We start from the raw sequence: 17,800 nt of genomic DNA on the forward strand, positions 1-17,800 counted from the left end.
GGACTTGAGCAGTCTCGCGAACCGTGGCTCCTCTGTCTGCTGTGGGACCTCAGCCTTTAACACCTGGCTTTGAATAGGCTGTGGTCTCAGCAGGGCGGGGTGCCTCTGGCCTGGTTTACCCGGCTGAGACTTGCTTGCCTTGGGTAGGCTCCTCCCTTCTGGGTGGGGCGGCCTCCTTGGTGGAGGTGGATATGGAATGCAGCTCTTTTTCGGGCTGGGAACTGGGCTTCCTCTGTGATGGGACCGTTTAACTGTCGCAGGAACTGTTTGTTTCCCCATCTGGTTTTTCCGTGCCGCCGGTAGCTGCTCACAGCTTTCGTTTTAAATTTAGAAATTCAGGCTGGCAGTTCGGGGCTAAGCTGTGGCCCAGGATGCACCTTCCGCCTGGGCAGGGGTCATTCTACTGGGCGGAGCTGGCTCTCACTGATCAGGCCCTCTTGCCCTTTTCAAAGATGGCTCCTTTGTCCTCGCTTTCCCCAGGCCCGCTTTAGTTCCAATCTGGTCTGACTCTATGCCAGTGGCAAAGGTGGCGCTTTGCTCTGGCTGTGGGGGAAGGGCTGCCTTCCAGAAGCTTCTCTGTGGGCGCGAGTGAGAATATCTTTCGTGGGGTACTCATGCTTTCTCTGCGATTTCAGGTCGTCCGTGCTCAGCCGCCGTCTGGAGTATTTCTCCCTGGTTTCCACTGTGTGCTTTATCTGTGTGGAGTGCGGGGTGCTGTGCCGGGTGCTTTGCCGGCACTGGCACTGGCGTGGCGGTGGGATGCTGCCCAGAGCTCTAATCTGTGTTTTCAGACGAGCAAAGTCGAGTTTTCCTTCTGGCCAGAATCCCTGTACTGTTACAACTTACTCTGGTTGTCTTTCTAGTAGTAAAAGTTTCTATGGGGTGAGATAACTGCGATATCGGAGGGAGTTCAGCTAGTACACTGCACTGCCTCCGCTGTCTTCCTGGAAGTCCCTTTTCTGGGATCTAATTTCTGAGGTTCTGACTCGATGTCTTTTTCTGGCCTGTCTTACAAACTGTATTCTCAGTAATAAGTTTATGTCTTCGGTAGAGGCTTTTTAATCTTCACTCAGATTTCTTGTGAAAACTCAGGATTCTCTGTCTATTGTCTTCTCTGGCTTACTACCTAGTCCACACATTAGGCAGGAAAAGATTCACTCCTTCCTCTGTCTTCTTTGAGATTCTAGATGTAAAGCAAATTATGACAGTAACACAGTTCCATGTGTTTTGGAATCTGGCTGGAGAAGGTGGCCAGCTGGAGGAGATTTCATTTATATTTAGACATGTTCCAACCACAAAATTAACAGAAGAATAAATAAAGATGGAAAAGAAGAGATTAGAGAGCACAATTTGGTGAGAAAAACATTTCAAGTTTGTTTGCTTTCCAACTTTGGAGTCTGGCCAATTTTAACTAAATAGCAATCCTCTCCCACAGGGTCCTGAATAATGCACAGTGGGAAGGGGACAAAAAGCACGTCATCAAAATGTATAGGCTGCCCCTGTTATTCCACCACACAACTGGAGATCAGAGACTAAAACAGACTAGGAAAGCTGCCAAACTAGGATGCTGAATTCAGTGAGTTGTAGTTTCCTTCTGCTGTCATTATGATGACTCTACGTGGAAGGAAGAAGGAATTGCTCACAGCAGTCTTTATGAAAGCTGCTTTTATCTCTGTCTTCACATTTAAACTTCTGGATTGAAGGAATTAGAGGAGATCTCAAAGATCATCTGGGTACATTCTGTAGGCTAGTTGGTTAAGCAGATCATGAAGTCTTTCCTTCAGAAGAAAATTTACAAGGAAGCAAAACCATAAAACTAAAAAAGCAGAAACACTGGACTATTGGGTATATATGTGGATTCAGAGCTCACCCTTTTTAATCTCCCTTGGTTATGTACAGTAGTTTCTCAGCTTTTCAAGGAGCACACCTCAGAAATATCAGTGTATTCCAACTCATTTGATAGATGAGAACGCCTAGGCTGGAAGTCATTCTGAATTTTCATTTCTAGATCTAGAACCAGAATTGCCTGCTTCCTTTTTAGTATTTTTATTATCCTTAAGTAGCTGTATAAAGGGTTCCAATTAGGCATGTCAGCTTATGAGCATCTTGCTCAATGTCACCCCTTTCATCATTCTGCCCCTTCTTTCCCAACCCTACATTATCCTCCATTTTGTATGCCGCATTGTCTTACAAACTAACTTCAGTTTCCATTGGCTAGGGTATTTGTCACCTTATAGCAACCATAAAAATGAAATATCACTTCTTAACTGGTTTTCCAGGGATAACTGCAGTGCAACATTTTGTGATCTGCACAGACATTGAAACAATCCCACATTTCAAAACTAGTCAATAAAATCAGCACATATATTGAAAAAATATACTTCTCTACCTGAGGAAGAAAAACTGAGCTAATTCTAGCTTAATCACTAGTGTTGTCATGGGAGAATGTGTGAATCAGGAAGATTGGAGAATCATTATAAAGTCAGAGAACAATAGAGTGTTGCAGAGATCCAAATTGGCAGTGTGTATCCAGGAAAGCCTAAAACTATTCAAATTTATTTAAATGATTGCCAAGGATATCACTAGAAAAAAATGTTTGTAATAAAGTAGAAATAATATGGATAAGATAGCCCTTAACATTATCTACTACCTTCTGTCTTAATCCCAGTTTATTATATATATTTCTGCTTCTGCTTATTTAGCTTTCCAGGAAGCAATATAGTCTCTCTGCAGATTTTTTTCACTTCTGAGTCCTCATTTCACCCTATTCTCTTGCTGGGTAATTATCTTCACTGCCACAGCTTCAGTTTTTTCCTTTGACCATAAATCTCAAATCTTAAACTCTAGGCCTCTCTTCTGAACAACAGTTCTAGCAATCCAATTCCCAAATATTATATACCTCCATCTGGAGGAATTGCTGTAAACAGTGGATTACTTAGGCCTCCACTAGAAGTGGATGTCACATTCAACATGGGGTAATCTAAGCCACTCTTCTGTACAAAGGGACTAGTTACAAGAAGGTCACTATAGGGAAACAATAAAGCATAGGGCAGTATACTGGGATAGCAGCAGTCTCTTATGAAAGAATTGAACAGGGAAGTTGCTAGAATATGAAGGAAGAGATAGTTTTACTGCACTTATTAACTTGGAAGGATCAGTGCTTTTCAACCCTGAGATTAAAGAAATCCCAGGTAAATACTCAGAGAAGAATCAAGGAAATAATAATCTTGATCTCATGTTTTAAATCTAGTTTTCTGATGAGGGCTTTTTGTTGCATGAATTCAGAATGTATATATAAGAGACAAGATCAAGCCTGTTCAGGTTAGTTATCCTGGGAGTGGATTTTGAAAAGAAAATTGGAGGTAACAAGTATATGTGTGTTTGTTTGTTTGAATCTGTGTATATGCACATATACACACATACACATATATGCATATGAATTGGCATATATATCTCAACATGTGTATTTGAGTATGTGTTCTCTATCCTATATCAAAGAGACATTAAGGCTAGGTGGCACACTTTTTTTCTTATTTATTGTCAAAGTGATGTACAGAGAGATTATAGTTTCATACATTAGGCCTTGGGTACATTTCTTGTACTGTTTGTTACCTCCTCCCTCATTCCCCCCTCCCCCATTTCTCTTTCCCCCCATGAGTTGTTCAGTTGGTTTACACCAATCAGTTTTTCAAGTATTGCTTTTGGAGTCGTTTGTCTTTTTATCCTTTGTCTCTCGATTTTGATATTCACTTTCACTTCCCTAGTTTAAATACCAGTATATACAGTATCCACTGTACTCAGATGAGATACAGTGATAGTGCAGGTACAACCACAGGAAGGGGATACAAGAGGATCATCAACAACAGAAGCTACGGTTTCACATGGCATGTTGAAAATAATTACAACAGTGATATAAGCATTTCCATAACATGGAGTTCATTACACTTAGCATTATCTTATGCTTTCATAAGGGCATAGCTATTAGGCTCTTGTGATCCTCTGCTGTGACTAGCCTAAACCTGTGCTAATTATTCCTCGTGAGGGAGAACATGAAGTCCATGTTTCTTTGGGTCTGGCTCACTTCACTTAGTATAATTCTTTCCAAGTCCTTCCATTTCCTTAGGAATGGGGCTATGTCATTCTTTCTGATAGAGGCATAAAATTCCATTGTGTATATGCTCCTGGATTGGGAGGATTAACATAGTCAAAATGGGAATATTGCCAAAGGCTATCTACAAATTCAATGCAATACCCATTAATATCCCATCACCATTTTTTAATGAAATAGAAGAAGCAATCCAGAAATTAATATGGTACAATAAAAGATCACGAATAGCAAAAACAATCCTAAGCAGAAAGAACAGTGCTGGAGGAATTACAATACCAACTTTCAAGCTGTATTATAAAGCTATAGTAATAAAAACAGCTTGGTATTGGCAACGGAAAAGACCTGAAGACCAGTGGAACAGAATTGAAGACCCAGAAATGAACTCACAGAACTATGCCTGCTTAATCTTTGATAAAGGAACTAAAAAAATAGTCTGGAAGAAAGATAGCCTCTTTAACAAATGGTGATAGCAACACTGGTTCAACATCTTCAAAAAAGTAAAACTAGATCCTTATATATCACCCTGCACCAAAATCAATTCCAAATGGATCAAAGACCTCAAAATAAAAACAGATACTCTGAAAACACTACAAGAAGTAGGAGAAACACTTGGGCTCCTTGGCACAGGATGAAACTTTCTTAATAAAGGCCCACAAGTGGTACAAATCAAAGAAAGGATGGACAAATGGGACTGCATCAAACTGCAGAGCTTCTGCAGAGCAAAGGACATATCTTGCAAGATAAAGAGAAAGCCCACAGATTGGGAAAAGATCTTTACCAGCCATACAACGGACAAAGGCCTCATATCTAAAATATATGCAGAACTAAAAAAATTGAATTCCTCCAAAACAAAACCGCAAAGAACCAACAGCCCCCTCAACAAGTGGGCTAAAGACTTAAAAAGAGACTTCTCTGATGAGGAAATGAGAATGGCCAAGAGACATATGAAAAAGTGCTCTACATCACTGGCCATAAAAGAAATGCAAATCAAAACAACATTGAGATTCTACCTCACCCCAGTAAGAATGTTCTTTATCAAGAAAACTAACAATAACAAATGTTGGAGGGGATGTGGCCAAAAGGAAACTCTACTTCATTGTTGGTGGGAATGTAAACTGGTTCAGCCTCTCTGGAAAGTGGGATGGAGATTCCTCAGAAGGCTAAACTTTGAACTCATCTATGACCCAACAGCCCCACTTTTGGGCATCTACCCAAAAGACCATAAACAAGTATACTAAAGCCACCAGCACAATAATGTTCATCGCAGCACAATTTGTCATAGGTAAAATATGGAGCTAACCCAGATGCCCCTCAGTAGACGAATGGATTAGGAAAATGTGACACATATTTTTAATCGTAGCATTCAAGAGTCTGAAGTAGGAAGATTACAAATCCAATGCCAGCTTGGGGCCACATAGCGACAAACTGCCTAAGAAACAAAAAAGGAAACTAAACTGTAGAATGCCTGCTAGGTCTGAGTTAAACAGCATCAGACCCTTCAAAAAGAAGAATGAAAGTCCAGAAAAAGAGGTTCAATGACCCAATTGTCAATAAGTATTCTAAGACAAATAGATTCTGTAATTTGTTTTAAAATATTGAATGAGTGGATCAGGCGTTAGGCACATATTAGGCATGTGCAAGCCCTGGGTTCATTCCCCAGCACCTCCTAAAAGTAAAACTATAAAAATGATTGGGTGAAGTAAAGTTTGACAGTGTCCTTGTCTTTAGTATTTCTAAGAGTCCATAATAATCTACTGTGTATTATACATTATGAAGTGGAAAGTATCATATTCTGTACTTGTTTAAATTATTTGGTTATGAAAATCCTTTTTCTGAGGATTTCAGGGAACTAATGTTCTAAATGTCAACTCTTTGTGAAATAATGTGTAGCCTAATTTTCCAACTTGACAAGAAATTGAGGTGTAGAGCAGAAAAAGAATTTTTACCTGTTTCCAAGTTGGCTTAGGGGGAATGCCAGAACTCAGAAACCTATGGTACACTACGGTTTGCACTGTATTATGTGCCCTTAGTTGCTTTCCTTTACCTACACTATCTCTGTAATCTTATCTGAGTATATTGGAAACCATGTATACTGGTATTGGAACCAGGAAATTGAAAGGGAATACCAAATTGAGAGACACAGGGTAAAAAAAAAGAAACAACTACAAAAGCAATACTTGCAAAACTGTTTGGTGTAAGTGAACTGAACACCTCAGGTGGGGGAAGGGAAAGGGGGAGGGGGGAGGAAGGAGGGGGGTATGAGGGACAAGGTAACAAACAGTACAAGAAATGTATCCAATGCCTAACGTATGAAACTGTAACCTCTCTGTACATCAGTTTGATAATAAAAATTTGAAAAAAACAGCTTATTATTAATTTATCTTCTGTAACTACTTAAGATCTAACATTTTTGAATTTTATTTCAATTTCTATTGTATGCTACTTCTTAGTATAACAATTGGATAAAATTGCTATTTGCTGTGTAAAGTAGCATTTTCCTTAAAATGATCACTTTGAAGCTTTAAAGAAAGAAACAAGTTCTCATATTTGGGATTTTTGTGAATAAGGCTATCCCTCCTCCTCCTCATGCCTTTTGTGATTATAGTCTTTCATTTTTTCACTTCCATTATGTCCACATAAAATCACATATTGCTGAAAATTAGGAAATGAATCCCATTTAGGTTTTGTTGAAGTAGATAAGAAGTAGATGGCTATTGGTCCAGTTACATTTCTTCCCTCAGTTTCTTGATGTTCAAAATTTTAGGAGTGGGAGACAACAAACACAGTGATAAATGCCAATGGTGCTCTGCAGAAAATGTGATATGGGTTATTTTTAAGAATCAGAATAGTGTCAACATAATTGACTATTTCACACAATCGTAGCTTTGTGCATGGAGATCTCTTGTGGTCTAAGTTTTTTTTCCTAATTATCATCCTGGTGGTTAACTAAGGTTGACTCATGTTCATCATTACATATTTATAAATGTTTGCAAGTACATTGCCTTATATTTGACAGTGTGGAAGCTCATCTGCAATCTTTCTATCCTGAAAACCTATTATTTATTCCTGTAAGTTGCCTCTTTTGATGCTTGTAAATGTTGTATTTAAGCAGCAAGCACATTCTGTATAATTTATAGAAATGCTAAAACTAACTCTAGGTAACATAATAGCTGTAGTAGTTTCTGGCCTACGACGACTTTTTTTTTTCCTAATTTTTACTCTCAAAATACTGAAATGTAAAAATACACTTAATATCCTATCTCAACATTGGTGAATCTTAGATTCATTAGTTGTTCACCACTTTTGTTTTTGATTTGTTGGTTTTGGGTTTGGGGGTTTGTTTTTTTGAGCATTAGTTTTGGCTAACATTTATTCCTCCTTGTCTGTTGTCATCAGAATTACAAACTGCTACTTTTTCCATTCTCTCTCTTTGTAACATTATTAGCATCAGTAGCTGCACAAAGGGGATTCATTACGAAATGTCCATATATGCATGCAATGTATCTTAGTCAGAATCATCCCATTTGTCACTCACAATTCCTCTCTCTCCTTCCCAGATCAATTACAACATGTTTCATTGTTTTATTTCACACATGGACATAAAATATTTTCAACATATTCACCTTTATCCACTATCTCCACTCATCCCCCTCACTCGCATTAGTGTTCTTACCACAGGTATGATCTGCTTTATATCCCTGTCATTTAAAAAATTACCTTTAAGTATTTGTATAAAGAAATTGTCATTCAACACAGTAGTTTACGAATACAATGCACCTTGATCAATGTCACGGATTTCAGTATTCTCCTCAGTCCCTTACAACCTTAACCCCATCCTTTCCCTCAATGTTCTTAATTTTGTTGGATATGGATGGAATTTTATGACTGCGTGCTGGTAATCTGTAATCTTTGCTACTCAAGAGGGAAGATCTGAGGACTGAAGTTTGAAGCCACCCTGGTAGAAAGTTGGAGAGACTCTTATTTCCAATTAATCAACAGAAAGCCAGAAATGGAGGTATGGTTCAAGTGGTAAACATCAGTTTTGTGTAGAAAAAGCCAGCAACAGTACAAGATTCTGAGTTCAAGCTGTAGAACTTTGCCACACAAACATACACATGAATACATACAAACACACACGCACACACAAAATAAGTCAATCATACAGCAAAGTGGGCTGAATGTTAATCAGTTACAAATTTCCTCAGTATTTAATTTTGAACATTCTTTTTTAAAGAAGAGTGTACCACCAGCATATGCATAACATACATAAAACAATTACCTTCCTTTCCCTTCTATAGATTTTTTTAAAATAATAGCACTATATCCTCATCATTTTAGGGCAAGATGTTTTAGTTAGTTCATACTGCTATAACAAATAGATGTAGATTGTGTGTTTAAGTATAACTATCCATCATTTATTTCTCACACTTTTAGAGGCTTTTGGTTGTTGTGTATGTGCCAGACCAAGATTAAGGTACAGGTAGATTTAGTTTCAAAAGCAAGTCCTCCATCACTCTGAAATTGTATCTATCTATCTATCTATCTATCTATCTATCTATCTATCTATCTATCTATCTAACTAACTAATCTATCTGTCATCTATCTTTTGAAGCAAGGAAGACCGCCATGAGGGCTCATCCCCATAATGTCATCCAAATTGAATTGTGACTTAAAGGCCCTGGTCCAAAAGCCAAAATATTTAAGAGTGGGGTTTCAATACATGAGTTCTGAGGGACACAAACATTCACTCTATAATAGTGGATAATGCCAAATTGTATGGGCATTTGTTTGTGTTCATCAAGTGATAGAAATTTGGACTGGTTCTACTTTTACATTGTTAAAAACACTTGCTATATAATTCTAATAAAAGTTTGGAGGCAGATGAACATTTACATTTCCCTTACACCTAAGGGCAGATTTACTGGGCCATGTACTGAGTATATATTAAAAATTTTAAGTAATTTCTGAACTATTTTATGAACAGGCTATACCATTTTTCATTCTCATTAGCAATGTTTGATCACCCTAACTTTTCAAAGTTTTTACTAGTTTATATTAATATATAATGGGACTTCATTATAATAGTTCTATAGATTTATACAATGTACTTGGATCAAATTAACTCCCTGTATTATATTATCCTAATTCACGTCATTCTTCCCTTAATTTTCCAGCCAGATTTACCAGATTTCATGTTGTGTTCTTTGCTCATGCATCATCTCTATCACAGTTTGTATTTAATAACCTTGTCCCATTTTCCACATTATGAGTGAAAATATATTTTATTTTGCTAGTTGAGTTTGGCTTATCTTACTCAATATGATGATCTTGAGTTTGGTTTATCTTACTCAATATGATGATCTTCAGATCTATCCATTTTCCTGCAAATGATATAATTGCACTTATCATGGCTCAATAATGTTTCATTGTGTACACACATCATATTTTCTTTATCCACTTACTGGTTGTTGAGCACCTAGGCCTATTCCATAGCTGAATTTTGTGAAAGTGCTGTGGTAGACATGGGTGGAAATTACCTGTTATATTTTGAGTTACATTTCTTTGGATATATATCCAATAGTGGTATAGTAGCATAATAAGTAGTTTTATTTCTAGTTTACTGAGGAACCTTCATATGAATTTCAGTAGTGGTTAAACTAATTTACATTCTGATCAGAAATATATTAATTGTTTCGTTTGTATGTACTGATCCTGGGGCTGGAACTCAGGACCTGGGAGCTATCCCTGAGATATTTTTGTTCAAAGCTAGCATTTGAGCCACAGATCTACTTCTGGCTGTGAAGGCAATCCTTGATCTCAGCTTCATGAGAAGCTAGAAGTACAGGTGTGAGCTACCAGCACCCAGCTGAAGATTGTTTATACATGCTTACCAGCATTTTCTGGGTTTTCTTTGTTTGTTTGTTTTGTTTTTTGTTTTTACTTGATGTGATTGCCATTCTGACCTGAATGAGTTGTAGTTTTGATTCACATTTTCTTTATGGCTACATATGTTGAACATTTCTTCGTGTAGTTTTAGCCACATAGACTTCGTTTTTTAGGAATTGTCTGTTGGGTTTATTTGCCCAACTTATTATTGGGATAATTTACATGTTTGTTTTAGCTGCTTGTGCATTTTGGATATTAATCATTTGTCCCTTGAATAGTGTGCAAATATTTTCTGTCATTCTATAGGTCGTCAGATTATTCTGCTAACTGTTTTAATGTGCAGAAAACATCAGTTTAATGGATAACTTTCTAGATGCATATGACCTATCAATGTTTCTTTGTCCTCCAATAGTTACCTATTAGATTTACCTTCCTAGGAAGTTTAAAATTATATCTTAATTTTCTTCTGATAATTTCCATTTTCCTGGTGGATAATAATTTTAAACATCTTTTTATGTGCTCTTTAGGCATTTTTCAGTCTACTTTGGAAAATAGCTATTCAATATAGTTATTAAATATTTTATATTATATTATTAATATATATTCAGTATGTATATTTTAGATATTTTAGATATTTAGATATTTTAGATATACTAATATAATGAGCCACAGATCTACTATATAATTTAATGTAGTCTAATACTATATAATCTAATACTATATAATACTATATAATCAAATACTATATAATCTAATATAATGCATATTAGATATACTATAGATATACTATATATTATATAGTACAATATATTAATGTATATTATAAAAGTTATGTTGTATTATATATTTATTATATACTACAATAATATATTACATATTAAATATATTAAAACTATAGCTATTAAAATATTTCACAGTGTTGAGGATTGAGCCCAGACATGTGCATGCCAGGCAAGCACCCTACTACTGAGCTATATCTTTAGCCTACCTTAAACTTTAATGAAGTCTTATTTTTGAGGTATAATGATTATTTTAATATATTGAATATAATTCTCTTATTAGTAACAAGATCTGGAAATATTTTACTTCCAGATTTATGGACTGTCTTTTCACATTGTTGATGTACTTGCTGCATAAATGTTTATTTTGCTTAAGTCAATTTTTCCTGTTTTTCTTTTGCTGTCTGTGTCTCTGCACCAAACCTATGAAACTACTGTCTAACCCAAACTCAGGAAGTTTCCTCCTAATTTTTCTAAGGATTTTACAGTTTCATTTTTTAAATGTATCTCTCTAGTCTGTTTTGAGTTAATTTTAATGTGTGAGGTATGAAAGGACTTTGATTTTATTCTCTAGCATCAATTCTGTCATACTTATTTCAGCATTAATTCTCTCATACTTATTTCATTTTCTAAAAAGACTTTTTGTTAATCCTAATTGTTCTCTATGGATTCCTTAAGGTTGTCCATATACATCATCTTGTCATTTGCAAACCAGGATAACTTAAATTCTTCCTTTCTAACCTTGATTCCCTTCATTTCTTCTGTCTAACTGTTCTCAGTAGAGCACAGTAATGATTAAAGTGAATAACCTTGTCTCCTTTTTTATCTTGAGCAAAGAGTGTTCAGTCTTACACTGTTCAGTATGGTATTACTTATGTTTTTACACCCTTCATCAAGTTCAGGAAGCTCTTTATGATCAATGGTGTCATTATCATAAAAATATTGAGTTCTGTCAAACACTTTTCTGTGTCTATTGAGAGCACATATTTTTGTCCTTTATAATTTATTATTTTTAGTATTCACTGTTCAAATATTCTATTTTAATTTTGTTAATTTTATTTATATATTATTGAAATTAATCCATTTTTATATTATCTGATTTGCTCTGTACAAATTCGGTGGTATAAAAGTATTGTATTAGAATGCTATATAAAGTCAGTAGTTATTTCACTTCATTCATTCCTCATTTGAAACTTTTATTCTTCTTTATTTCTTGCTCTTTCTAATTCAAAATCTCCCAATTTTGTTGACCTCATTAAAGAACCAGCTTTTGGATTCATTGTTTTTTCTGTTCTTCTCTCTCTCTCTCTCTCTCTCTCTCTCTCTCTCTCTCTCTGTGTGTGTGTGTGTGTGTGTGTGTGTGTGTGTGTGTGTGTGTGTATGTGTCCGTGTCCTTGTCCTAAGGCTTGGTCTCAGGTCATAGATATTATCCCTGAGCTTTTTTGCTTAAGGTTAGCACTCTTTCATTTGACCCATAGCTCCATTTCTGGTTTTCAGTCGTTCATTGGAAGTAAGAGTCTCACGGACTTTCCTGCCCAGGCTAGCTTTGAACTGTGACCCTCAGATCTCAGCGTCCTGAGTAGCTAATTAACAACATGCAGCATGATACTCACTTGACACTAAGGTTGGATATCAACCTCACAGCTTGGGGGAGGGGTAGGAGTAGGGAGGGTTAAGTGGGAGAAAATGAAGGATGGGGTAACATTGTTTAAAAACAAATGTTATTACGTTACTTATGTAACTGTAACCCCTATGGGCATCACCTTTTCAATAAAGATAAAATTAATTTGAAAACATAGAGCCACCTGTGCCCAGTCTCTCTATTTTATTATCCTTTTCACTTATTTCCTCTCCTATATTCATTTATTTTCTGTCTGCTTCTTTCTTTGGATTTGGTTGGCTCTTCTTCCTCCATTTCTGTGCCCCATCTTGACTCCCCAAATGCACCAAATATTTCCCTGTACTTAAAACCACTAATTGATTATTTCTTCAGTTTTATGTACAGAGGGGTTACAGTTACAAAAATCAAACAAAAAGTACATTTATGTTTTGGATAATGTAACCCCTTCCCTCACTCTCTCCCAATCCCCAGCCTCCATCTCCACCCACAAGTTGTGTAGTTCATTATGTCTAGTGAGTACCACTGTTGCATTTGTTCACTCATTGTCTCTCCATTTTTGTGCCTTCCCTTACCTTCCTAAACACACTGAAAATCTAATTATTCTTTATGTATTAATCATGGAACTGACCAACTCGATTCTTTTTTCAATGTATTTGTTTTCCTATTGGATTATGTAAGCATACAACCATACAATTTACAATTAAGTTTAATTTTGCCTCATTTTTTAAAATTATGATTCTCAAATTACTTTTTCCTTTTCAAATATAATAAGCTAAATTTTACAAAGATGTGTTAGAACTCTTGTGGCAGGACTCATATTATTACTGACCTTAATAAAAAGATACATTTTATCCTCAAGCAAAATTCTAATTTTAGTTGAAAATGCTTACCTTTCAATGAAAAGAAAAAATTGCCTCAAATCAAAAATGGATATTGGATTAGATTGGCTTTTTGACAATAATTCTGCTGCTTTTGTCTTCCAGTTACACTAGATTAGATTTAATAATATTTAACCTTTTTACATTTCTTTCACATCCTGGCAATTTCTATTAGCCAATGTTTTAGACATGTGTTTCTACCACAGAAAAACCTGGTTGTGATGACATACACATATAATTCTGGCTCTAGTGTGAGGCTTAAGTAAGAGGATAATGGTCCAAAACAACTCAGACAAAAAACAAAATAAGGCTGTATCTCAAGAATAACTAGAGCAAAGGGGCAAAGGCATGGATCAAGTGGCATATTGGCTACCTTGCAAGTGCAAAACCATGACTTCAAGTCCTCATACCGGCAAAAACAAGGGAAAAAAGAAAAAGGATTTGTGTATTGCATAGAGGAAGCCTGTTAATACAAATAAGTGAAACAGATCTGTCTTTCTCTGTCCTTTCTAGTCTTCTGATAAATTCCACAAATCTAAAGAAAAACCTCCAATATTTCTCAAACTGCCAAACACTTCAGTCTGCAAATTTGTTTACCAATTCTGTACATTTTATTTTACTTGAATTTATTCATTCTAAATACATTAATTTGTGTATTTTATTCTGTTTAAAATATTTCATCTTTAGTACATTTTGATCAAACAATGTGTTCTACATTAAATCCATCCTTGCTTTCTATGAAGTTTAATGTAAATGTTTCATGGAGCATAAACATAAGTTGTGCTCTCTGCACTGGTGCTCATGTGCTCTGTATAGCTTCATTGGGATAACCTTATTAATAATGCTATTTAGTACTTATTCATTATTCTTTATCTTATTGCTTAATCATTGATTAACTAAACTGAGTTAAATTCTACTACTTATGACTTCTAGTAGTTTGTTTTTGGCACCTTTTCAAGTTTATAGTTCACATATTACAAAATGTGACTGACATAGCAGTATGACAGTCATATTAATAAAACAACTTAGGTATACATTATCTTTTTTTTTTTTTTTTTTAGGCCAGTCCTGGGGCTTGGACTCAGGGCCTGAGCACTGTCCCTGGCTTCTTTTTGCTCAAGGCTAGCACTCTGCCACTTGAGCCACAGCGCCACTTCCGGCCATTTTCTGTATATGTGGTGCTAGGGAATTGAACCCAGGGTCTCATGTATACGAGGCAAGCACTCTTGCCACTAGGCCATATCCCCAGCCCTATACATTATCTTTTCATTCATTTTGCTTCTGTTTAATTTTTCTCAGATGTGTCCCTAGAATATCAAGGCTAATATCAAGGTTATGCTAATCAAAAAGTCATTTTGGAATGAAATCTACAACTTTGGGGGGGATGGAAACCAGCGAGAGGGAAAGTGGAAGGAAAAGAAGGGAGGGGGTAACAATGTTTGACACAAAACGTACTTATTACTTTACTTATGTATCTGTAACCACTCTGTACAACACCTTTAAAACAAAATTAAATTAAATTAAAGATATGAATAATCTGGCAAGAAAATAAAGTGAGAATTACTAATAAAAAGTCATTTTGGTAGTTGCATGTTTTGATCAAATATATTTTGTATCATTTTCATAATTGTTTGTTTCTAAGTGTTTAATTTAAATCTAAAACCTTTCAGATTACTTTTAAACTGATCATTGAAAGGCATTTGGAACTATTGTGATCAGAGCATTCAGATTTCTATTCAAGAAACACTTCATGTCCTTTGAGCATATGCCAGTGGATCACGGGAACATACATGAGTTTTATTTTCAATATTTTGAAGAACCACATTACTTAGTAGCATTTGCCATTTTTGGTCTTATGGATAATGAATTGAGGTTATATTTCATTGTGATATTGGAATAATTTGATATCACACTGTGACTTCCAACTGCATTTTTCTGATGATGAATTATGTTGAGCACTTTATTTAGTGGTGGTGGTGTTTTGAAACAAGGTTTTTCTCCTTTAGTCCAGGCTAGCCTCAAACTTGCAACCCTCTAGTGTCAGCTTCTACAGTGCTAGGATTACAGGTGACATAACCACACTTGACATGACTAATAGTTATGTTGACTATTAGTCTGTCTTCTTTTGAGAAAATCTATTTACAGCTGTTTCTTTTAAAATTTTGAATGATATTTATTTTAAAACTCATTTTAAATTTTTAGTGCTTGGTTTTGGATTTTCTGTATTATAGGTTCTTTTTTCTTGGATTATTTCCATTTTCAATAGTCATTGGGAAAGTTTATAATCTGTTTTTGTTTCTTCCACTACATTTATAACTTTGGATAAAATATACACACTTATTTTTCTTGTCTTAGTAACTGTAGGTATTATTTCTTGATTCCATTAATTAAAAATGATCTTATTAGCATATTTATGCTTACTTTCCTTGATCCCATCTCCAATTTTATCATTACATTTGTTTTATAATGATTACATTTGGGAAGAGTTCCCAGACTTAATTCTCTTCTGTTTGTGCTAGAAAAATATATTTAATTTTTTAATTGACACAAAAATAAGTACAATAAGAATTGTACTTTCTTGTGGCATACAATGTGACAACTTGATGCATGTGTAATGATCAAATCAAAATAATTAGTATTTTTATTTTCATAAACATTTATCATTTCTTTTTGGTGGGAAACTTCAAACTTGTTTCTTCTGGTTTCTTGTAAAACATAATGAATAGTTGTAAACTATTGTTATATAATGTACTATAAAACAACAGAATTTTTCTCCCTGTTCCTACCTACTCTCTCCAGTCTCTGGGAGAGTCCATATCCGTAATAATAATGTTCTTTAGATTCTAGAAAAAGCAATAGTCTATTCTTCTCTTCCTGTGTCTTATTTATTTAATGTCTGAAAGTTCCTACATACTGCTGCAAATAGAAAATTTCCTTCTCTTTTATGTGCATATAATATTCTATGGAATACATACTTAAAACATTTATTCATCCATCTGTCATTGATTATATATATTTATATATACTACTATATAATCAATAAATAAATACACAATATTGTGAATAGTGTTGCAATAAACATGGAAATACAAGCATGTCTATTATATTCTGACTTAACTAGCTTGGAATATATGCTCAAGAATAGAATTGCTGATTCATATGATAGGTCTTTTTTTAGTCTTTGAGACATTTCCGTAGTGTTTCCTATGATGGCATTTGAATATCCACCAGGGATATGCAGCGATTCTCTTTCCTCCTCTTTGCTCGTTAGTACTTGATATCTGTAGCATTTTAATAAAAGCCATCCTTATTGATATCAGGTGATAGATACTTCCTTATGATTTTGATGGGAATTTCCCAAATAATTAGTATTGATAAGCCTGTGTAGTTTTGCCCATTTGTACATGTGGTTATTTTTTACTTAAAAAATTTCAGTATTTATACAAAGGTATTTGAATTACACAACTCAGAAAGTGCATCTTGATCAATGTCATCTCTTCTATTTTTCCCTTCTTTCCCAATCACATCCTTAGTTACATAGTTCCATTTTGATGCAACACACATTGACTATATTAGCTCACCCTACCCTATATATCATTCATTGAGAAATTTCTACTCAGAAAATGTGACCATTTTTAAATCAAATTATTGTTTTGCTGTTGATGATTTCTAGTTTTTATAAAGAGGTGTCACATTGATCAAAAAGAAATGTGCTCTTTACCTGATGTATGTAACTGTAATCCCTCTGAACATCACATTCATCATAACAATAAAACAATTTATAAAATAAATAAGTAAGTTCAGGCAATTAATTCCTTTTCAGAATTATTTTAAATTGCAGTTATAAAAGTTAATACATATTCTACAAAATCAAAAGTAGTTGAGGGGAGGGTTAAGAGGGATAGGGAAAATGATGACAGTGGTGACATTGATCAACACACATTGTATTCAAATTGATTAAATATGTGGTATATGTACACAATGAAATTTTACTCATCCATTAGAAAGAATTATATTGCTCCATTACTAAGGAAATGGAAAGATCTGAAAATTTTTATTTTAAGTGAAAAAGGTCCCAGAGAGACAAAGGATATGTGTTTTCCCTTATATGTGAAAGCAAGATTTAACTTATAAACCCATAAGTAAATAAATTAGGTGGTATACAAGTGTATTAACTGAAATATGAAAGATGGAAGGGAGAAATCAAATACCGTAAATCATTAGAAAGACAAAGTCAAAGTTCAGCAAAATAAAATACCAGGAAGCAGAATGGTGTGGACAAATGAAGACGAGAAGAGGGGAAGAACTCAGTCAAGAATCCAATGCATATCTTACAAAATTAAGAAGAGAGAATGGGTGGAGAGGAGAGGGCTGGGTGAGACTATTGTAATGGGTGAAATTGATCAACATATATTGTAATCATAAAATGCTTTGGTAAATGGCAGCTCCTTTGTACAACTACTTAACAATAAAAATAAAATTTACAAAAATGAAATATTTTCCCCCAAAGATCTCAAAAATTAAAACA

The sequence above is a fragment of the Perognathus longimembris genome, chromosome 28 (assembly GCF_023159225.1).
Source record: "Perognathus longimembris pacificus isolate PPM17 chromosome 28, ASM2315922v1, whole genome shotgun sequence".
NCBI classification, from domain to species: Eukaryota; Metazoa; Chordata; class Mammalia; order Rodentia; family Heteromyidae; genus Perognathus; species Perognathus longimembris.